At 38.5% G+C, this 24,074-nt stretch overlaps 1 long non-coding RNA gene across 2 annotated transcripts in view; it reads right to left on the reverse strand.

Annotated features, from left to right (window-relative positions):
- Positions 1–24,074, reverse strand: part of LOC121019205 (uncharacterized) — a 250,875-nt gene that overhangs the window by 218,447 nt on the left and 8,354 nt on the right. The window contains exons 2-3 of one of the 2 annotated variants that reach the window (XR_005785502.1): positions 18,366–18,531; positions 5,056–5,278 (exon numbers count right to left, since the gene is read on the reverse strand). This is a non-coding gene — a long non-coding RNA (uncharacterized LOC121019205). The remainder of the gene's footprint in view (positions 1–5,055; positions 5,279–18,365; positions 18,532–24,074) is intronic. The other variant, XR_005785503.1, reaches the window with a different exon arrangement.

Consider the following 24,074-nt stretch of genomic DNA (forward strand, 5'->3'; position numbering starts at 1 on the left):
AATAACAGCAAAAATAGACAAATGAGACCACATCAAACATAAAAACTTCTCTGCAGCAAAGGAAACAATATAGTAAAAAGGCAACTTGTGGAATGGAATAAAATATTTGCAAACCATATACCTGATGAGAGGTTAATATCCAGAATATACAGAGAACTCCTATAATTAAAATTTTTCAATTTAAAAGACAGGAAAAAACAAACAAACAAAAAACATAAAAAACAGGCATTTCCCCAAACATACACAAGTGACCAGCAACCATCTAAAATGATTCCAATATCACTACTCATTAGAAAAATATAAATCAAAACCACAATGAGGTATCACCTCACACCCATTAGGATAGCCATTATAAAAAAAAATTGTAAAACCACAATGTTGATGAGGATGTGGAGAAACTGAAACCCTGGTGCACTATTTACTGGTGGGAATGTAAAATGATGCAGCTGCTATAGAAAGCAATATGGACATTTGTCAAAAAATTAAAATAGAATTAACATACAATCCAGCAATCCTACTTCTAGGTATTTATCAAAAAGAGTCGAAAACAGAATCATAATGACCTATTTGCACAACCATGTTTACTGCAACATTATTTGCAACAGCTAAGAGGTGGAAGCAACCTAAATGTCATCAACAGGTCAATGGATAAAGAAAACATGGTATATATACAATGGAATATTATTCAGCCTTAACAAAGAAGGAAATCTTTTCACATGCTATATATAACATGGATGAATCTTGAGGATATCAAATGAAATAAGCCAATCACAAAAAGACAAAGCCTGAATGATGTGACTTATATGAGATATCTAAAATAGTCAAACTCAGGGCTGCCTGGGTGGCTCAGTTGGTTAAGTGTCTGACTTCAGCTCAGATCATGATCTCATGGTTTGTGAATTCCAGCCCCACATCAGGCCCTGTGCTGACAGCTCAGAGCCTAGAGCCTGCTTCAGATTCTGTGTCTCCCTCTCTCTTTCCGCCCCTCTTCCACTGGCACTCTGTGTCTTTCTCTCTCTCTCTCTCTCTCAAAAATAAACATTAAAAGGGGCACCTGGGTGGCTCAGTCTGTTAAGCGTCCTACTTCAGCTCAAGTCATGATCTCAGGGTTTGTGAGTTCGAGCCCCGCGTCGGGCTCTGTGCGAACAGCTCAGAGCCTGAAGCCTGTTCCGGATTCTGTCTCCCTTTCTCTCTGCCCCACCCCTGCTCACACTCTGTCTCTGTCTCTCTCAAAAATAAACATTAAAAAAAATTAAAAGTAAAAATTAAAAACTTTAAAAAAAAACTAAAAAAATAAAATAGTCAAACTCCTAGAAATAGAAAGTAGAATGGTGATTGTCAGGGACTTGGGGGAGGAGAAAAAGGAGAGTTGTTTAATGGATATAGAGTTTCAGCTTAGAAAGATGAAAAGGTCCTAGAGATCTGTTACACAACAATGTGCATAGAGTTAATACTACTGTATTGTAAAAGATGGCTAACATTTTGAGTGTATTTTTGACTGTAATAAAATGATGTTATCTCTATATATCTATATCCATATCCATATCTGTATCTATATCTATCCATCTAGAATGAGTTAACATAAGGGAACGAGGAAAACCTGAAACCCCTGGCAGAATATAAATAAGTGATATGAACCAGCAATTTAATTCCCCAAATGGTCAAAACATATATTGGAAATAATTTTTCTTACTTATAATCAATTAATATAAATTAAAACTATTTTAAAAAACAGAAATCCTGGATTAATCTTAGACATTATATTTCCTTTTCACCATTCTCCTCCATGTATAGTCACTGTGGATATATATATATATATGATTATAATTACATATATGTATATGAGATTATATATATACATATAATCATAATTTATATATGCAAAGTGAGTATATATAAATTATTATATTATTTTATTATATTATTATGGCACAATTCCTCCCAGCAATAAAAAGCAAAGGCTGTAACAATGACTGGTTCAAAGAATATCACCTTCACTTTCATTCATTTCAGTTTGATGAAGAAATGATGCTTTGTCACAGTCATTTACTACTGAGCTTTATATTTCCGGGAAATTAGTTCAGAAGCCAGCTGTGCCCCCACCTTTATCCCTTATCCTTCCCTCACCCCAACCACAACATCTTGTAAACATATCTAAGAATCCTCATGCTTGTTCGCTGGAGGAAATATTTTATCAGTGATGAACAGTCTTGTCACTTTTGTTCTGCTTAGTAATTCAGGATAACATAGCTTCAACCTGGGATCACTTTAGAGTGAAAAGCCAGATGTTTCCAAAAGGTTTAACCTTATGAGGCTTACTACCGCTTGTAAATATTAATACAGCATATCCTCAGTGAACATGGCCAGGGCAGAGGATGCTTTCATGAGAAAAACGGTGCTGAAAGCAAATTCAAAAATATTCTCAGAGAGGGATTACAGTGGCAAAACTGAGTGATTTAAGCATTAATCAGTTTGTGGGCATGTGTGTGACTCACTCAGCTCTCAATTGTGCTTTCTTATATCATCCCAGACTCTTCCTTCAAAGCAGTTATCGAGATTCATAATTATGAATCTATTTATGGGATCACTTTTTCAATGTCTGTCTTGTCCACTAGCTTCCTTGAAGGAAGGCATCATTCTTGTTTTGCTCAGCACAATGTTTTCATTACTTAGCTGGGTGCTGGGAACAAAGTAGGTTTTCAGTAAGTATTTATTGAACAAATAAAGATTCTGCAAACAGCAGGATTTGACAATAATTTCCTTTCCTTCCCAATTTCCAGTGCTGAGCTATTTGCTTCTCCCAAGCCAAAGGACTTCTCAGGCCTGTGGGCTTTAAGTATAATGATTGAGACTTTTTGTGAAGTCTCAGCAAAGAGAACTGCTATGGGTCTTTCTCCTCATGGGAAGGACGCATATCAGGAGAAGAGCATCACAGCCCAGAGATGAGAGAATCAGGAAGCAGGGAATCTTGGAAAGAATTTGATGCCTAGAGATCTAGAGTAGGGAGAGAGATTTGACATTGTCCTTACATGAGTATATGGGTCACTTGACTCAGAAAAGGTGAAGGGGGATCTGAATGGACTGAGTTTTCTTGCCTCAGAAATGTGAAGAGTACACAGAGCCCAGGGGTCAGGGGAGCTTCCTCAGAAGAGGTCGACAGTCGGTCTGCTTCTACAGAACTCAGGCCTCCTGCCAGCAGCAGGATGCTTGCTGCGTATGGTGTTCTAATAACCAGCTCTGAGCTCAGGTGAGGCAACAGAGAAAGTAACAACCCACTTAATGGGACAGAAGAACCAAGAGAGGAAAACAGAAGGAAAAAAAAAGGTTATGACCAGTGAAGATTTTCACATTCAACTTCACCAAAGCAGCCACACCACAGAGCAGGGTTTGGCAAACTTTTTTCATAAAGGGTCTGATAGAAAATATTTTAGATTTTGAGGGACATACACTCTCTGTCGCAACTACTCAAGTTGTAGTATCAAAGGAGGTTTCTAGACAAATCCTGTAGCCAGCTGAGGCTGCATGTTGCAGTTCTCTCTTGCCTATGAATTCCTCTGCCACACTTGCCTAGAAAAACTCCAGTTCCGAATGAACCCAGTTTTCTGCCTTTTCTTTTCCTGCACAACCACTGGTCTCATGATACATTCAAGGTTGCCAATATATGCTGGGCTTTGTTGCTGCCTAGAAACCTGTGTGTGTGTCCCTCCCCAGCTTCCTCTCCTGGTCTCTACAGTGAGCATTTCACTTTCCTCAGGCCCTTGTCATAAGGGCTTTCTTCTTACATACGGGAGCTGGTGTTGTTCGTTTTCTGCTACTGCTGTAACAAATTACCACAGAGGTAGTGACTTCACATGAACAGTATAAATGTATTCTCTTACAGTTCTGGAGGTCAGAAGTCTCAAATCAAGATACCGGCAGGGCTGTGTTCCTTTTGGAGACTGCAGGAGAGAATTTGTTTCCTTGCTTTTCAAAGCTTCTGAAGGCCTCCCTCCCGCCCCTCTTCTCACATCACTACCACCTTTGTTTCTGTGGTCACATCTCCTACTCTGACTTTGCTCCCACGGCCTTCCTCTTAATTACAGACGCTTGTGATTATATTGGGCCCACCTGGATAACCCAGGATAATATCCCCATATGAAAACATTTAACTTAATCACATCTGCAAAGTCCTTTTGGCCATACAAGGTAATATATTCACATGTTCCAGGGATTTGGACAGGGACACCTTTGGGAGATATTGTTCATACTGCCACATTGATTTCTTCCTGCTTCCAAGGCAGAATACAGGTACCAGGCAGGAGTTTCCCCAATATCCACCCCTACTCCTCTGGGGACACATTTATTCCAGCTCATCCTAACCTCTTCCTTCCCAGTTTCAGTGGAGATGTTCTTCCCAATAAAGACTGACCCCCCAATTTTTTCCTGTAACCCAAACATCTTTACTCTATTAATACATTTTATTTTAAATTCTTCCTTGTCTGATATTAAGATTGTTACCTCAACTTTCTTTTGGTTTATTTTTGCTAGTATAGCTCATTCCTTTAATATTAAACCTTTTATGTTATTATACTCTGGTAATGTTTAAATATACAGTGACTTCTACTGTGATATGACATACACATTGTTAAAATTACCACATTGTGATGGTAAAAATCTGTGATGGCAGTAAAAATCACAGGGCTTATGGGGTTCCTGGGTGGCTCAGTCGGTTAATGTCTGACTTTGGCTCAGGTCATGACCTCATCAATTTCAAGTTTGAGCCATACATTGGGCTCTGTGCTAACAGCTCAGAGCCTGGAGCCTGCTTCAGATTCTGCGTCTCCCTCTCTCTCTGCCCCTCCCCACTCACGCTCACGCTCTCAAAAATAAATAAACAGTAACAATTTTTTTTTTTTAAATCACAGGGCTTATGAGAAAAGTGGGTTTAGAGGAACAATACTCAAAAACATCATCAGTAGTATATTTTTTAAAAGATAGAAAAACATAGTAGCACAGTTTTATATGTTTTATTCAGTTAAGAAATACAAACATACTGCAAAAGATTTGACATTTTACCTTGAAAACACCTGAAGTTTGCTTGTGGCAGTAGCTCTCAGGAGGGTGGCAGTTCTTAGGACGCTGTGGAAGGAGGGCCATCTGGAAGCAGGTGTGGATGGGTGTGGCTTACAGCACCTGGGGTGAACCGAGGAGCTGATGGATGTTTGGAACACTTGCATCCCGTGTACTCCTACACAGCTTGGTCCACTAGGGTGTCCTTTTCAGTATCCATCCAGTGTTTCTTGCAGACAGAATCATACAAAAGTAAATGTAAATTTTCTATTATGCTCCAAATACCCCCTAATACATCAATCATGTTGGAATAAATTCCCAAGTTTTTAAAAAAGTTTATTTATTTTGAGAGAGAGAGTGTGTGTGTGCATAAGCAGGGGAGGGGCAGAGGGAGAAGATCCCAAGCAGGCTCTGCACCATCAGCACAGAACTTGGTGCAGGGCTTGAACTCACAAACTGTGAGATAGATCATGACCTGAGCTGAAATCAAGAGTCGGATGCTTAAACAACTGAGCCACTCAGGCACCCCAGACCCTATTTCTTTTTTTAATGATTTTTTTTTTTAATTTACAGAGGATCTGAAGTAGGCTCTGTGCTGACAGAAATGAGCCTGATGCGGGGCTTAAACTCAAACCGTGAGATCATGACCTGAGCCAAAGTTGGTTGTTTAACCGACTGAACCACCCAGGCGTCCCTTATTTCTACCATTTTACTTGGTGTTTTTTATGATGTATTTTTTTCCTCTCTCCCTGTCATTTGTTGAATTTATTTAATTCCTTTCTTTCCCTTTTCCTTTTTTTCCTTTACTGTTTTGGAAATCATTTTGTTTATATTATTTTTGTTGCCATCCTTAAACTCTGTTATTTTTTTTTTAATTTTTGAGTGTAGTTGACACATGTTACATTAGTTTCAGATTTACAACACAGTGATTCAACTTCTCTATACATTATGCCATGCCCACAAGTATAGATACCATCTATCACCATACAACACTATTACAATATCATTGACTATATACCCTATGTTGTGATTTCTATCCCCATGACTTATTCATTCCATAATCAGAAGTCTGTATCTTCCACTCCCCTTCACCAATTTTGCCCATCCTCCACCTCCCTGACTTCTGGAAACCGTCAGTTTTTTTCTCTGTACTTATAGGTCTGATGCTGCTTTTTTGTTTGGTTGGTTTGATTTTTATATTCCCACATATGAGTGAAAACATAAGGTATTTGTCTTCCTTAGTCTGACTTATTTCACATAGCATAATATCCTCTAGGTCCATCCATGTTGTCACAAATAGCAAGATCTCATTTTTTATGGCTGAGTAATATTCCATTGTGTGTGTTGGTCTATCAGTGGATACCGAAGTTGCTTCCATGCCATCCTTAAATTGTAAAGTGCATACTCTACTCCAGAATTATACCTATCACCCCCCCTGCATAAGTACCTTAGAACATTTCCACAAAGAAAACTTCTCCCATATTCCATGTTATTGTTGAAAACATAATTTCACCTTATTTTTGAATAAAACTTTTTAAAAATTTTTTTAGTCAATTATCAGATTGCATTTTACAAATATCTTTGTTCAATGATTATTCTTCTCACCATTTTTTTCCTGATTTCAATATACTTCTTACTGAAGTGAGTCCTTCAGCAATTGCTTGAGGATGTGCCTGCGGGCAATAAATTTCTTTATGAAAATATTCTTATTTAGCCCTTATTCTTGAGTGATCATTTAATCTTACATAGAGTTCTGGGTTTTCTTTCCTCCCTCAGCACTGGGAAGATGGTTTTTCTTTGTCCCTGGCATCTGCTGTTGATGAGAAATCTGCTGTCAGTCTGAATGTCATTTCTTTATAAATAATCTGTGCTTTCTCTTTGGTAGCTTTTAAGGTTTTCTCAATATCCATGATGGCTGAAATTTTATTACAAGTTGTCTAAGTATAGATTTCTTTGATTTATCCTGCTGAGGATTTGGCATATCATTTTTCTCTAAAGACCCACACCAGTTTTTAATATTGAAAAATTGTTCACCAATATTCCTTTAGAAATTCTCTCTCCCTTATCCTCTTTAGGCCCTCCTTGAATGTTGTTTAGATGTATATTAAAGCTACTCATTAGGTTCTAAATATCTTTTAATTTCTTTTTCATATTTTCCATCTCTTTATCCCTCTGTGCTACATTCTGAGTCATTTCTTCAGATGTTTCAGTTGGCTAATTCTCTAGCTATCTAGTCTTATGTTTAACCTATTTATTCAGATTTTTTTTTATTTCAATAAATGTTTTTATTCTAAATATTTATTTTGTCTACTTGTTCTTTATTCATAATGTCCCACACTAGTCTTAGATATTTTATTCCTTCCCTCATTCCTGTAAATTTTTAAACAAATTTAAAGTCTCTTCCAGAATGCTTTATTATCTGTGAGTTCTGTCATTTTTTGTGCTTTCTGACTCTCATGTTAGGGATTGTCTACCCTCACGCTGTTGCCTCATGTGCTTTGTTTTTTCAGCAGGAATGTTTCCCACAGGACATCCATCACAAGGAAATCTATGCAGCGTTAGATTGAGGTTCTGATTTCTCTGAAATTACTCTTTTCCCAGAATGACTCAGAACAGGTGGCCTGCTTCATGCTCATTCAGAGATATGGCAACCCCTTCCTGATGTCCAACTTCGTACAGAGGGTCCTGTTTCAGTTTAGATCCTTGACTTTAGACCTTACATAAAAAGTTAGTGTCCACAAGATTCCCTATTCCTCTCTTGGATCTTTGTTTACAATGTAGCTCAGCACAATGGTTTAGGATTTTCTCTTCATTTCTGATCCCTAAAAATTTACTTTTATATTTTAAATATTGACTATATGTTTAAAGTAAACTAATTCCAAATTATCTGGCATAGATAGATAGACGATAGTTAACAGAGGACAGAGGTTTTCCTGTGTCTGCTTTGTTTTCCATATTGACCAGAAGTCTTTCCAAATACTATTTATCTGTACCTGACTCCCAAGTCTCTATTTGCAACCCAGCTCTGATGATTGAGCTCTAGAACCATATCCCACCATCTAAAAATCTCCAATGGATATAGCATAATCACATAAACCCATCATGTCCAAAATTACTTTTTTATATTACCCAGATCCCAACTCTGCAACTCTTCTCTATATTTCCCTATCTTAATAAATGGTGCCATTGTTGGCCGAGATGACCATCTAAAACCCTGAAAGTCACCTTTGACTTCTCTTTCTACCTATCCCTCTCACTGCAGGGTTAATTCCATTGAGGATGACCAATCATCCTACTTTTCCCAGGATTGAGGAGTTCTAGCGTTTTGAACTCTCACTGCTAAAACCAGGAAGGTCTCAGGCAAGTCAGAACCTTAATTTCACTCCTAAGAATTTCTCAAAATCCTCTACTTCCCTTCATTCACACTGCTTTAATTCAGACAACCACAGACACAAGGACTCCTTTGATGGCTTTTCCTCTAGTCTCCCTACCTTAATCTTACCTTTCCCCACACATTCTCCTTATTATCGATAAAGTGTTCTTTCAAGGAAAAAAAAATGTGGCTAGTCTCAAATTAAGTCATTCACTAGCTTCCATTGTTTCAAGGATAATTTCTAACTTTTTAACATAACCCACTACAAATCCCTCGGGAATGTGGCTTCTGCCTGCCTCTCTAGTCCCATTTCCTGATCTCCTTCCCTTTTCCATACACGTGTTCCAGTCATATTGAATGACACATAATTCATCAAATATGCCACTGGATTGGGTGCTTCTGAGCCTTCCAAAGGAAAAGGAGGCTTTCCAGGAAAGTATCTGAACTGCTTTCCTTGGTCCCTTTACCTGGTGACCACCTAATTTTCATCCAAATTTACCTCCAAAATCACCTGATCCCCCTTCCTGACCACAGTCAGAGTAAAATGTCACCTTTGAACACATAATAAATTCTTGGTGCTTGAAGCTATCAAAGTGTTTATCTCATCATGTTGTGTTTGTTTATGTACTTATTTCTCTATCAGACAATGGGATTGTTGAAGGAAGAGGGTATGATTTCTTCTCTGTAACTCTATGGCTTAGGATTTACCATTCTATGTTCCATGAATAAACAAGGTACTGGGAATTTGAGGGTTGAGAAATAGTCCTGGCTCTACTCTTAATTTCTCTGGCCTCAGTTTCCTGCCTTCACTTTGGTTCCAGCTCATCTGTCATTGGCTCTAGGAAACCTTCCCTGATCCCTCAATGCAAGGGTAGGGGCTGCCCCAATGGAATTTCATCACACCCAATCTTACCCCTGTCTGTCCATTGTAAATGCCATCAGTGTAGGATTCACTCTGTCTTGTTCATCTCTGTAGCTCCAGCATCTAGCGTAGGGGATCATCAATAAATAACTGTTGGCCTAATAAACTACCACATGGAAGAAGTTGATTTTTAAGATAACTTCAGGCTCTAACCTGTCAAGCAGAGATAAAGCTCTGCATGTCTATAGTGACCAAGAGGCATTCGTGATGGTTGCTGCCTTTGGAAACCACTCTGAATGTCACAGTGTCAGCCATTGCTGAGGCAAATGCACATTCCATGAGATTTTGGCCAAAAGTAGGGATATCATGAAGCAGAAACTTGGATAAAGAGAAACGGGGTTGTCTAACAATGAAGATAAAAAGAGAAGGGACCCTAATGTTCCTGAGTATGGGAAGTGATGCATACTCACTAAAAGACCTGTTTGCAGCCCAAGCAGGCCATGTGGTTTTCTAACATCTAAGTGCTGGAAGGTTTTCTATCTCCTAAATCTGTGGAAAGCCAAGGTTATACTAGTTTCACTTTATCCACTCCACCTAACTCTGCCATAAGTAACAGGCAAGCCTACAGGTTAGCCCTCATGGGAGAGCAAGTGCTTTGTGTACTCAGCCCTTGCTCCTGCTACTGCTGATCTGCAGAACCATAACCATCTCATTCCACTGGCATCCCCACCACCAGCCTGAACCAAACCTCCCTGGATGTCTAGACTTCAGTCTCTTTACTCACTTCTCACTTTGCAAAAAAACCCCATAGCTTGTGCCTCTCTAGTCTACTTTCCCTCTGACAGCACACTCTTCAATAATGGCAAATAGAATTTATTTTATAATCACTGGAAGCACTATCTTGTTTTTTCTATTCCTGTATCAATTTTATTATTCCCCAGAGAGTCACTTTCTGTGTCCTCCAATTACCACCAGAGCTTCTTACCCTTTATCCTCCCCTTGTCAAATAGTTTTCTGAATTTTTCACCAAGAATCACTCTCAAGCCAGAACTCAAACTTTCAAATGGCATGATAAGATTAATACATTTCTTTAGGGAGGATTACTTGGATCCTAAAGATGTTTCTATTTCTTCTTCCTATTATTGTCATGGTCTTTGAATTTCCTCCACTTATGAAGAAGCATCTTAATGCAGAAAAAATTTTTAAAGTAAAATGTAGGTCTGATGTCAACAGGGCTGAATTTAGAACTCTTGGGGGTATGTAAATGATTGAAAAGAAGGCATAATTGAGGAACAATGGAAATTACTTCTGTGAAGGCTCATGAGTGTGTCCTGAGAGAAGGTCAGCTGCAAACAAAATGGGGTGAAGTATTTCACTGAAACACTGTAGGACACTGAGGTGCAAAGAAAGTCATTCAAAGGGGGCATGAACAGCACCCCAACTTCTGATTAGACTAGTTCTCAATGAGGCATGTTGGGGTTAGAGATCTTAGAGGGTGGCTGCTCACTAGTGGGCAGCCGAGATGGGGGGGACAATGGCAGGTCTCATGAAAGAGAGCTGGAGCAGGAGTTAAGAAATAGCAAGCACTATGTGATAGCTGACAGGATTCTTTTTCCCACTCCCCTTCACCCATTTTGCACAATCCCCCACCTCCCTCCCTCCCCTCTGGTAACCATCAGTTTGTTCTCTGTATTTATGGTTCTGTTTCTGCTTTTTGTTTGTTTAATCATTTTTTTAAGATTCCATTAGGAGTGGAATCATATGGTATTTGTCCTCCTCGGTCTGATTTCTTTCACTTAGCATAGATCCCATAGATCCCACTTAGCACATCCCATAGATCCATCTGTGTTGTCTCAGATGGCATGACCTGATCCTTTTTATAGCTATGTAATATTCCAATGTGTGTGTGTTTGTGTGTGTGCATGTGTAAACCACACTTTTATTATCCATTCATCTGTTGATGGACTTAGGTTGCTTCCATGTCTTGGCTATTGTAAATAATGCTGCTGCAACAAACATAGGGGTGCAAATATCTTTTTGAGCTAGTGTTTCTGTATTCTCTGAGTAAATACCCAATAGTGGAAAGATTGGATGATATGCTATTTCTATTTTTAATTTTTTGAGGAACCTCCATCCTATTTTCCACACTGGCTATACCAGTTCACATGAGAGTTCCTTTTTCTCCACATCTTAACTAACGCTTATTGCTTCTGGCCTTCTTGATTTTAGCCATTCTGACAGGCATGAGATGATAGCTCATTGTGGTTTTGGTTTGCATTTCCTTGATGATTAGTGATTATAAGCATCTTTTCATATACCTGTTAGCCATCTGTATTTCTTCTTCAGAAAAATGTCCATTTTTTAATCAGATTATTTGATATTGAGTTGTACAATTTCTTGATATATTTTGGATATTAACCCTTTATTAGATACATAATTTACATATATATTTGTCCACTTAATAGGTTGTCTTTTTGTTTTCTCTTGATGTACAAAAGCTTTTTATTTTGATGTAGTTCCAATAGTTTATTTTTGCTTTTGCTGTCATTGCATTTGGAGACATATCTAGAAAAATATTACTATGGCAGATGTGAGAGAAATGACTGCCTGTGTTCTTTTCTAGAATTTTTTGGTTTCAGGTCTCACATTTATGCCTTTATTCCATTTTGAGTTTATTTTTGTGTATGGTGTTGGAAACTAGTCCAGTTTTATTCTTTTACATGTAGCTGTCCAGCTTTCCCAGCACCATTTATTGAAAAGACTATCTTTTCCATATTGTATATTCTTTTCTCCTTTGTCATAAATTAATTTACCATATAAGTATGGGTTTATTTCTGAGGTGTCTATTCTGTTCTATTGATCTATGTGTCCATTTTTGTGCCAGTACCATACTGTTTTGATTACTACAGGTTTGTAGTATATCTTGAGATCTAGAATTATTATACCTCCAGCTTTGTTCTTCTTTCTCAGGATTGCTTTGGCATTTGGGGTCATTTATGGCTCCATATAATTTTTGGATTATTTGTTCTAGCTTTGTGAAAAATGCCATTGGTATTTTGATAGGGATTGCATTGAATTTGTAGATTGCCTTGGGTGATATGGACCTTTTAATGATATTTTTTCTTCCAATCCTTGAGCATGGAATATTTTGCCATTTGTTTATGTCATCTCCAGTTTCTTTCATCAGTGTTTTTTAGTTTTCATATACAGGTCTTTCACCCCTTTAGTTAAGTTTATTCCTAGATATATTTTTTTGTTATTTAAGATTTTTGAAAAAAAAGTTTATTTATTTTGTGAGAGACAGGGAGAGAGAGAGAATCCCAAGCAGACTCCACACTCAGCATAAAGCCAGATGTGGGGCTTGATCTCATGACCGTGAGATTATGACCTGAGCTGATATGAAGAGTTGGATGCTTCAACTGACTTGGCCACCCAGGTATCCTGGTATTTTAATATTTTTTATGCAATTTTAAATGGGTTTGTTTTCTTAATTTCTCTTTCTGCTACTTCATTATTAGAAATGTAATGGGTGGAATTCTGTGTATTGATTTTGTATCCTATGACCTTACTGAATTCACTTATTAGTTCTCGTAGTTTTTTGTGGAGTCTTTAGCATTTTCTTTATATAATATAATGTGATCTGAAAATAGTGAAAGTTTTACTTCTTGTTTACCAATTTGGATGGTTTTATTTCTTTTTGTTGTTTGATTGCTGTGACTATGACTTCCAGGACTATGTTGAATAAAAGTGGTGAAAGTGCACATCCTTGTCTTGTTCCTGACCTTAGGAGAAAAGCTCTCAGTTTTTCATGATTGAGGATGATGTTAGTTGTGAGTTTTTCACATATGGCCTTGATTATGTTGAGGTATGTTCCTTCTACTTCCATTTTGTTGAGTGTTTTTATCATAAATGGATGTTGAATTTGGTCAAATATTTTTCTGCATCCATTGAGAAGATCATATGATTTTTATCCTTCATTTGGTTGATGTGGTGTATGACATTGATTGATTTGTGAATATTGAACCATCTTTGCAATCTGGGAATAAATCCCACTTGATTGCAGTGAATGATCTTTTTAAAGTGTTGTTGGATTCAGTTTGTTAATATTTTATTAAAAATTTTTGCATCTATTGGCCTGTATGTTTCTTTTTTCTTTTTCTTTTCTTCTTCCTTTTTTTTTTTTTTTTTTTTTTGTGGTGTGTTTGTCTGGCTTTGGTATCAGGGTAATGCTGGCCTCATAGAATGTATTTGGAAGCTTTCCTTCCAGGTTTTGAAATAGTTTGAGAAGAATAGGTATAAATTCTTCTTTTTTTATTTTTTAAATTTTTTTTTTTCAACATTTATTTATTTTTGGGACAGAGAGAGACAGAGCATGAACGGGGGAGGGGCAGAGAGAGAGGAAGACACAGAATCGGAAACAGGCTCCAGGCTCTGAGCCATCAGCCCAGAGCCTGACGCGGGGCTCGAACTCACGGACCGCAAGATCGTGACCTGGCTGAAGTCGGACGCTTAACCGACTGCGCCACCCAGGCGCCCCTAAATTCTTCTTTAAATATGTTGCAGAATTCACTTGTGAATCCATCTGGTCCTGGATTTTTTTTTTTTTTTTGGTAGTTTTTAAATAGCCAATTCTATTTTGTTAGTTGTAATCAGTCTATTAAGATTTTCTATTTCTTCCTGGTTCAGTTTTGGAAGACTGCATGTTTCTAGAAATTTATCCATTTCTTCTTGGTTGTCCAGTTTGTTGGCATGTAATCTTTCATAGTATTCTCTTACAATTCTTTGTATTTCTGTGGTGTCAATTGTTACTTCTCTCTCATTTCTGCTTTTATTTATTTGGTTCCTTTTATTTATTTGGGTCCAGACTCTTGATGAGTCTAGTTAAAGGTTTGTCAATTTTGTTTACCTTTTCAAAGAACTAGCTCTTGGTTTCATTAATTTTTGGTTTTTTAAATTTATTTTTATTATTTTTGTCTCTATATCATTTATTTCTGCTCTGATCTTTATTATTTCCTTTCTTCTATTCATTATGGGCTTTGTTCTTTTTTTCTAGTTCCTTTAGGTGTCATTTTAGATTGCTTGAGTTTTTTATTGTTTCCTGAGGTAAGCCTGTTTGCTATACATTTCCCTTTTAGGACTGCTTCACTGTGTCTCTGAGATTCTGGACCATTGTGTTTTCATTTCATTTGTCTCCATGCATTTTTTTTTTTTATTGCTTCTTTGATCCATTGGTTGTTTAGTATCATGTTGTTTAGTCTCCACATGTTTGTGTTTTTTCCAGTTTTTTTCTTGTGATTTATTTCTAGCTTCATACTGTTGTGGTTGGAAAAGATACATGGTATGATTTCAATCTTCTTAAATTTATTGAGGCTTAACAGCCTAATATGTGATATATGTGGAGAATGTCCCATGTGCACTTGAAAATAACGTTTATTCTGTTATTTTCGGATGGAGTTTTCTGTATATATTCATTATGTCCGTCTGATCCAATATGTCATTCAAAAACATTGTTTTCTCATTGATTTTGTTTGGATGATCTATCCATTGATGTAAGTGGGGTGTTAAAGTCCCCTACTATTATTGTGTTACTGCCAATTTCTCTTTATGTTTATTAATATTTTCTGTACCTATATACTCCACTTTTAGGTGCAAAGATATTTACAATTGTTATAGCCTCCTGTTGGAATGATCCCTCTATCATTATTCAATTCTTTGTCTCTTATCTTTGTTTTCAGGTCAATTTTGTCTGAGATAGTATTGCTACTCCATCTTTGTTTTGGGTTTGGGTTTTGTTTGTTTGTTTATTTGTTGTTTTGGCTTTCATTTGCACAGTGAATTTTTTTTTTTTAACTTTCAGTCTGTATGCATCTTTAGGTCTGAGGTGAGTCTCTTCAGGCAGCATAAACATGGGTCTTGTTTTTTTATCATTCCTCCACTCTATGTCTTTTGATTGGAACATTTATGCCAATTACACTTAAAGTAATTATTGATAGGTATGTACTTATTAGCATTTTTAAAATTTGTTTTCTGGTTTTGTAGTTCTTCTTTGTTACTTTCTTCTTCTCTTCCTCTCTTTCTTTGTGATTGAGTATCTATAGTGTTTTGTTAGGCTTCCTTTCTCTTTATTTTTTGTGTATCTATCATAGGTTTTGGGTTTGTGGTTACCATAAAGTTCATATATAACATCCTAAGTAAATAGCAGTTCATATTAATTTGATGGTCATTTAATTTCACAAACATTCTTTAAAAAAACAGAAAAAGATCTTTTTCCCCTTTTTTTCTCTTTGTATTCCCTTCTCTATATTTGTGTAGATGTTGTTATAATTTACATCTTTTTATTCATTTTTTTCTTTTTTTTTTAATTTATTTTTTAAACATTTATTTATTTTTTGAGAGACAGAGAGAGACAGGACATGAGCAGGGGAGGGGCAGAAGAGAGGGAGTCACAGATTCCGAAGCATTCTCCAGGCTCTGAGCTGTCAGTACAGAGCCTGATGCTGCGCTTGTACTCACTAACCCACGAGATCATGACCTGAGCTGAAGTCAGATGCTTAATCAACTGAGCCACCCAGGCACCTCTCATATTTTTCTTATGTCTAATTATGTCCATTTCATTTCCACTTAAATAAGTCCCTTTAACATTTCTTGTAAGGCTGGTTTAGTGGTGAATAAACTCTTTTACCCTTTGTTTGTCTGGGAAATTCTCTCCTTTAAATCTTGCCAGGTAGAATACTCTTGGCTGTAGGTTTTTTTTTTTACCTTTCAGCACTTTGAATATATCATGCCACTCCCTTATGGCTTGCCAAGTTTCTGCTGAAAAATCAGTGGATAGCCTTAAAGGTTTTCTATTGAAGGTAATTTTTTGTTTCTCTCTTGCTGCTTTTGAAAATCTCTCTTTATCTTCAACCTCTGACATTTTAATTCTTATGTGCCATAGTGTCGACTTCCTTGGGTTCATTTTGTTTGGAACTCTGTGCTTCTTGGATATGTATATCTACTTCCCTTGCTAGATTAGGGAAGTTTGCAGTTATTATTTCTTCAAATAATTTTTCTACTACATTCTCTCTCTTCTTTTTCTGAGACCCCTATAGTGCAAATGTTTGTTTGCTTGATGTTGTCCAAGAGATCTCTTAATCTACCCTCTTTTTTAAAAAAAATTATTTTCTCTCTTTGCTGTTCAGCTTGAGTGCTTCCCATTACCCTGTCTTCCAGATTGCTGATACGGCCTTCTGCATCCTCTAATCTAGTGGTGGTTCCCTCTAGTGTTTTTTTGTTTTGTTTTGTTTTTAATTTCAGTTATTGAATTTTCAACTCTGATTGGTTCTTTGTAATATTTTTCTATCTCTTTATTAAAAGTCTCACTGAGTTCTTCTACTCTTCTCTAGCCCAGTGAGTATCTTTACAATCATTACTTTAAATTACTTATCAGGTATATTGCTTAACTCTGTTTCATTTAGTTCTTTTTGAGGCTTTTTTTTTTCTTGTTCTTTCTTTGGGAGCATCTTCCTCTGTCTCCCCATTTTGCTTGACTTTCCGTGTTTGTTTCTGTGGATTAGGCGAAATGCCTACTTCTTCTATAGTTGAAGGCATGGTTTTGTATATGGTGTCCCCCATGCAGACTGTGTGTGCTTGGTGACTTTTGCTGGCTGGGTGTAGCTGTGGCTGAATATGCTAATTACTATTGTAAACGGTGGTGTTTTATAGAAAGAATAAAGAAATAATAATAATAATAATAATAATAATAATAGAAAATGTTGGGGCGCCTGGGTGGCGCAGTCGGTTAAGCGTCCGACTTCAGCCAGGTCACGATCTCGTGGTCCGTGAGTTCGAGCCCCGTGTCGGGCTCTGGGCTGATGGCTCAGAGCCTGGAGCCTGTTTCCGATTCTGTGTCTTCCTCTCTCTCTGCCCCTCCCCCATTCATGCTCTGTCTCTCTCTGTCCCAAAAATAAATAAACGTTGAAAAAAAATTTTTTTTAAAAAAATAATAATAGAAAATGTAAAAATTTAAAAGGGGGGGGAAGGAAAAGGAAATAAAAAGACAAAAGAAGACAAAATTTTAAAAGTAAAAACAAAAACCAAAAAGCCCACAAAACTGTGGCTTGCTTTCTGTGCCCCAGCACCACAGGGCGATAGGCCCGGTATGGGCTTGTGGCCCTTGAGCATACTGAGGTCCCAAGTTCACCATGCACTGCACCCTGCTCTGGTCTAGAATTTTAAGGTGGAGGAGGGGAGCAAGGTCCTACAGTGCCTTGGCCCTTTTAAACTGTGCGTTTTTTTCTCTGTGCCCCAGCAGGAATGGGGCTCGCAAGGGCTTCAGGACCCTGGGCTTGCTGAGGTCACAAGCTCCCTGTGACCACGGGACCCACCAGTTATGGCATCACGGCCCACTAATGATGGCACTGAACAGGCCTCTTAAGGCATCCAGACCCTGCTCCAGTCTGGGCTCAAAGGGGGGGAGGGGAGAGCGTTCCCACAGTTAACTTGGCTCTTTTAAGCTTTTTTTTTTTTTCTTCTGTGTGCCCCTCAGACCCTGAGCCTGCTGAGGTGGCAAGCTTTCTGTGACCATCTGTCCCACCAGTTACGGTGTCAGGACACACTACTAATGGTGTTGGAAACCGCCCCTTATGGCGGCCAGACCCCACTCCAGTCTGGACTTTTGAGGTGGGGAGCGGCTAGGGAGCGCTCCCACAGTTCCTTGGCCCCTTTTACTCTGTGGCTTTTTTTCTGTGGCTTTTTTTCTGTGCTTTTTTTTTTTGGCGTGGGCCTGCCGACCCTCCGCTCACTGAGGTCGTGAGCTCCCCGTCACGAGAGCTCCTGGTCAGGACTGGAACTGCCCGTTATGGTGACCCTGCTCTGGCCCAGGCTTTTAAGGTAGAACTGGGAACATAAACCGCACCGTCCTCCCGCCCCTCTGACCAGGTCAGCTTTCTCCTCCACCGCTCGGCAGAATTCTAGTGTTGTTTCTCTTGTAGACCGTAGCTTCTTTTCTGTGTCCCAGGCCAGAGAATCTGTTCCGGGTTCCTCAATACTATCCCTCCCCACTGTGGCTCGCAGGGTCGGGGTGGGTTTTCCCTTTCTTACCGTGTCTCCGCCTTGTCCTTCTTCCTGTCTTTGGCTATTCAGTAGCTGTTCCATCAGCCTTCAGATCTCTTCGGGAGGAACTATCCTATTTATACGTGTAAATTCCGTGTGCTCTGTGGAGGAGGTGAGCTCAGAGCCTTCCGAAGTCGCCATCTTGAACTGGAATCTGACAGGATTTGTTAATAAGCGCCTGGGTGGCTCAGTCGGTTTAGCGCCTGTCTTGGGCTCAGGTAGTGATCTTCCGGTTCGTGAGTTGGAGCCCCCTGTGGGCCTCTGTGCTCACAGCTCAGAGCCTGGAGCCTGCTTTGGATTCTGCGTCTCCCTCTCTCTCTCTGCCCCTCCCCTGCTCATGCTCTCTCTCTCTCTCTCTCTCTCAAAAATAAATAAATGTTAAAAAAAAAAAAAAAAAAAGACTTCCTGGAAATTTCTAGAAATAACTGGAGGAGAGTTTGCAGGGGCCAAAATGGTTCTTTTAATAATGGATGGGGCCAAGAACCATTGTAATCAGATTTTTTGTAGTTAACACAACCCCACATTTAAGTATGGCTTCTGTAAACGAAGATTATATTTTGGAGGATTTAAGTCCAAGGTTATAGATGAATTCTGAAATAATGGCCATCAGCATAATAAAGTAATCATTTTCCAGAAAATAGAGTCAGGAGGGCATCTGCATCGTGACTGCTCAACCACTGACAGAGTCATGCCTCAAAATATGTGCTAATTCCCAAGGTTAGGCCAGTCTTACCCAAGAAAGAGAATAGTTGTTGAAGTTGGTTAATTTCCTGGGGACAAACATTGTTTATGAATTAGGCCGAACACTTCATGGCTATATATGGCCAACATAGAATGGGAAAATCACAAATTTGCATGAATTGCTTTAGGTAGGAGAAGTGTCAAATGAAGAGAGGTCCTAGAAGCTATGGATAAGCCAGCATCAACTGAAACCAAATTTGTTACTTTTTTTTTTTTTTTTAAGTGGAGAAAGAGAGACTCATGATAGCAATTAAGTTTGGATTGATCCAAATCCCCTGTCCTGCTTCATTTCTCTGTGCAGAATCCCTTGGGATAAGCCTCTGTGACAGGCAAGAGGGAAAGCAGTAAAAATTCAGGGAAGAAGCAAATGGTACACCAAATATGCATGTTTGGGGACTCTGTGATGCCTAATTCATGCAGAAAGAGATTTTAAAATTGTATCTACAATATGCTACTGAAATGGTGCCCTACTGGCAGGTTCCTGACACAGGGAAGAAAAGAAAAACTGTAGAAAGTCAGTGTTTTCTGCACTAGAGGTTATATATAACCTCAAAATTACTAGAGCCTTTGTTGTGACTATCTAAAAAAAAATTCATGGACATTTAACACTGCATCAAAATGCAGGCAAAACCACCTACCAGTTGGAACTATGTCAAAAGTGCTAATCACAAAAAAAACAAAAACAAAAACAAAAACAGTGAACAAAGGCCAGTAATTGGAGACTGGCCAAAGCAGGCCTATTTGGAACCTGTGACAACAGAGACTAAACAGTGACTTGGTATTGTGGACACTCAGATTGTATTAATGTCTCAAGGCCTCTTTAGATCCTCACTGTCACTTGTAATTAGAAAAAGCAAATGAACAGAAGGAAAAGCCTAAAGACACAGAAGTTCTGCTACAGGCTTTAGTGGTAGAAGTTAAAGTGAATATGGCCCAGCAATTTGAGGTCATGTCGGGATTGTTAATCTTTTTAGGGAATAAGAGTGACCAGGCCCCATCGGTATTAGGATTAGCCACCCCCCCTCCCCCACCACACACAAACTAACACCATTCTACTGGAGCAGAGCGGAAGATGGGCACATTTTATCTGATCCAGTGGTCAGAACAAAACACCCTCTGATTGAAAAAAAAATGAGGAGCATTTCAGAAAAGTATCATAAGTAGATTTCTCTTAAAAACTTTTTTACATTGTAGGGAAAATATATATAAAATGCTTTAAACATAAATGAATGGTATATTGAATAATTATGAGTGAAGATTCACATAACCGCCACCCAGGACAAGAAATACATTGCCAGCACTCAGAAGTCTCCTATATGTTTCTTTTTATATCCCCTAAAAATAACCATTCTCTAGCATTTTTTAGTAATCACTTCTTTTTTAGTTTCTTTATAGTGTTACCACTTAAGTATGCATCCTTAAAATTATAATTTACTTTTGTTTGTTTTTGAAATGTATGTGGATGGAGTTTATCATGTATAGTTTTTTGTATCTTGCTTTCTTTCCATTCAGTGTTATGTTCATAAGATTCATTCATGTTTTTGTGTGTGCCTTCATTCATTCTATTCATTCCATTCATTCACTGTGTATCATTCCATTGTACACCCACAGCACAATTTGTCTATATATTCTACTGTTGTACATTTATGTAGTTATAGTATAGGACAAATATGAACAATGCTAGCAAATGTGAACAATGTTACTATTAACATTCTTGTATGTGTACAAGAATGGTACTCATCTGCTTGTCTTTCTCTGGTATATCCCAAGGGGTAGAATTACTAGGTTACATGGTTAGTATATGTATTACTCAGAGCTTTCCACAGAAATAGAACCAATAGGATGTTTATACACTTATATAAATTAATATATATAGGTATACTATCTATTATCTAGCTACCTAGCTATCTGTTGAAAGATTTTAAAGCACTGGCTCACATGATCATGGAGACTGGCAAGTCCAAAATCTGCAGGATGTACCAGCAGGCTAGAGACCTAGGAAATGGCTGATGTTGCAATTCAAGTCCAAAAGCCATCAGCTGTAGAATTCCCTCTTGCTTGGAGGATATCTGTTTTTTATTCTACTCAGGCCTTCAACTGATTAGATGACCCCCACCCACATTATGGAGGTCAATCTGCTTTACTCAGAGTCCACTGATTTAAATGTAAATCTCATCTAAAAACACGCTCCCTCACAGAAACCGCCTGGACTGCCGCAACAATGTCTTAACTGGATCCCTGTCTCACGTCTTACACACTCCAATCTTTTCTGGACTCCGTGGAGCCAGAATGATTTGCTAATAAGTATCTATGAAATTATCACTTCCCTGCTTATAACACTTTGACATAAGATAAAGTCCTTCCTCCTTACTATGGTTTACAAGGCTTTGCATGATAGCAGCCCCTAGCTGGTTTTCCTTTACTCCCGTCCACCTCCTTCATCCCACATTGCCCTCACAAAGATTCAACCACAGAACACTTCTGTCACTTCCGAAATGATTCACTTTCTTTCTAGCCTCCAGGCTTTCACACAGGTAATCCCCTCTGCCCAGAATACTCCTCACATCTGTTCATCTGACTTGACTCCTAATCCTTCAAGTTCTCAGCTAAGCAGAGACAATACTCTGTACTCATCAAGTCCAATTTCATATTCCCTCTTCTGGGACACACACAGAAGTACACTTCTCAGCCCTAGTGATTAATGTTAGGTGGAGCCATATTACCAGCTTTAACCAATGAAATATGATCAGAAGTGATATGTGTCATATGCATTGTGAGGCAGTTGAAAGCTTCTGCCTGGTTCTCATGTCTCTTGGCTTCTCCTATCCTGGAAAACTGAGAGCCTCATATTGAGAAGGCAGAGATGTAAGATTGAAGAAGTGGGATCTCTGAGTGGTCGTAAGGAGGAGAGTCATCCAAGCTCACTGCAGGCTTTGTGAGCAAAAAACCAGGAAGCATTTTGTTAACTCACTAGGTTTCGAGAATGTCTGTTGCCATAGCATGGTCTAGTATCCTCTGGCTAATAGAGAAAATGGTATTAGTAATTGGGTACTACACAGAAAAACCTAATATATGTCACATTGGCTTAGCAGATGGGTGGCAGAGGTAAGAAAATTGACACTCAAGGCTAGGAAATGTTAATGTATGTTATAAAGAGGAAAAATACTTAGTCAATTTTTTTGTGTGATTAATGGGGTTTTGGTTCTCATATGAGGAAACGATTGACTTAATTTTTTCAATTTTTTAATGTTTATTTATTTTTGAGAGAGTGAGAGAGACAGAGCACAAGCAGGGAGAGAGGGAGAGAGAGAGAGGGAGAGCACAGAATCGAGGCTCAGAACTGTCAGCACAGAGACCGACACGAGGCTCGAATTCACAGATCATGAACTGAGCCAAAGTCGGACGCTTAACCAACTGAGCCACCCAAGCACCTCTCTCATGGAAAACATTGAAAGGAAGAAACTTAGTAATATGTGTTGAATATTATTTGGCTATGTTTGGCAAGGAATTACAAGAGGAGGTGAAATCAGAAAGGGATTAAGCAGAAATGAAAGGGAATAAATAGCACAAAAATTCATGGCCTGCAAGAACTAGAAAAGCCAATTTCTTTTATACCCAAACAGGAATAGATGGTGTTAAGAAAGTCTTGGAGTGGCAAAGGCCCATTACAATTCAGTCTTGTCAGAGATCAGATTAACTGTGAAGCCTTTCCATAGAAATTCAAGAGTCTCCATTAAGAGAGTTTAGGGGATAATAAAGCAAAGAAAAAGAGCAGATATGTCTTATCAAGTACTGCAGGTATAGGTACAGATATAAAGAACTGATCAGAATCAAATAGATATGTTTTGGAAAAGGCTTAACTGTTTAAGAAATCAGTAATCAAGGGGTGCCTGAATGGCTCAGTCTGTTAAGCATCTGACTCTTGGCTTCAGTTCAGGTCATAGTTCCACGGTGTGTGGGATTAAGCCCCACGTCAGGCTCTGCACTGACAGTGTGGAGCCTGCTTAGGATTCTCTCTCTCCCTCTCTCTCTGCCCCTCCCCAACTCAAAATAAATAAAGAAACTTAAAAAAATCAACAGTTGAGAAAAAAGAAAGAAATTGTGGTTGTTCAAGACTTAAAAAGACACTTGAATGCCATCTCACAAGAGTAACAACTGTGCAGTATTCAAGGAGGATGTAGTCCTTGGTGCACAATTTAGATGTGGCCATAAAGGAAGACGGAAAAGGGAGGAAGCTCCAGGAAGGCAGTAACTAGGAGCCACAGGCCATAGGGAACTCGGGAGTAGGACCAGGGCCTCATCAAGGAATCCTCCTTACCCCCAGGTCAGAGTTTCTCAGACTTGGCAATATTGACCTTTGGGCCTGGTAGGTTTTTGTTGTGGGTTATGCATTTTAGGATATTAACAGCATCCATGACCTCTGCCCACTAAATGCCAGTAGTGTCTCTTCCCCAGTTGTGACAACCAAAAATGTCTCCAAACATTGCCAAATGTTCTCTGTTGCAAAATTGCTCCTGGTTGGAACCACCATCCTAGGTTGGAGGAACTCCACAAGGTCCGCAAAGCAGGATTTTTTAGACTTGCCATTGAGTAGTGATGACTGTGTGTTTCTTATTTTCTCCTTTCCAAATGAGAATGTTATGATTATGGTTTCTCCTATCCAATTTTATAATTGCATATAGGGTATAGGGTGAAAACACAGATATTTGTCTATTTTTAGTTCATATGTCTCCAGACCAATGGAATCCACATTCATACCTGATTTATCCAGAGATCCTCTATCCAGTTTGATGCTCTAACTGGATGGGATACTGAATTAACTCCCTTCAGGAGTGTATTCTGTGTGTGAGAGGAAGAATGAAATGAATATATGGTGACCAGAAGGATCAACTGTGCCAGAGACAATACTATGCATTCAAAAATTCTATTTTACATTTCTTCTTTTTAGGTACATGG

Source organism: Herpailurus yagouaroundi, unplaced genomic scaffold (assembly GCF_014898765.1).
Source record: "Herpailurus yagouaroundi ecotype Mexico unplaced genomic scaffold, PumYag 221, whole genome shotgun sequence".
In the NCBI taxonomy this organism is placed as follows: Eukaryota; Metazoa; Chordata; class Mammalia; order Carnivora; family Felidae; genus Herpailurus; species Herpailurus yagouaroundi.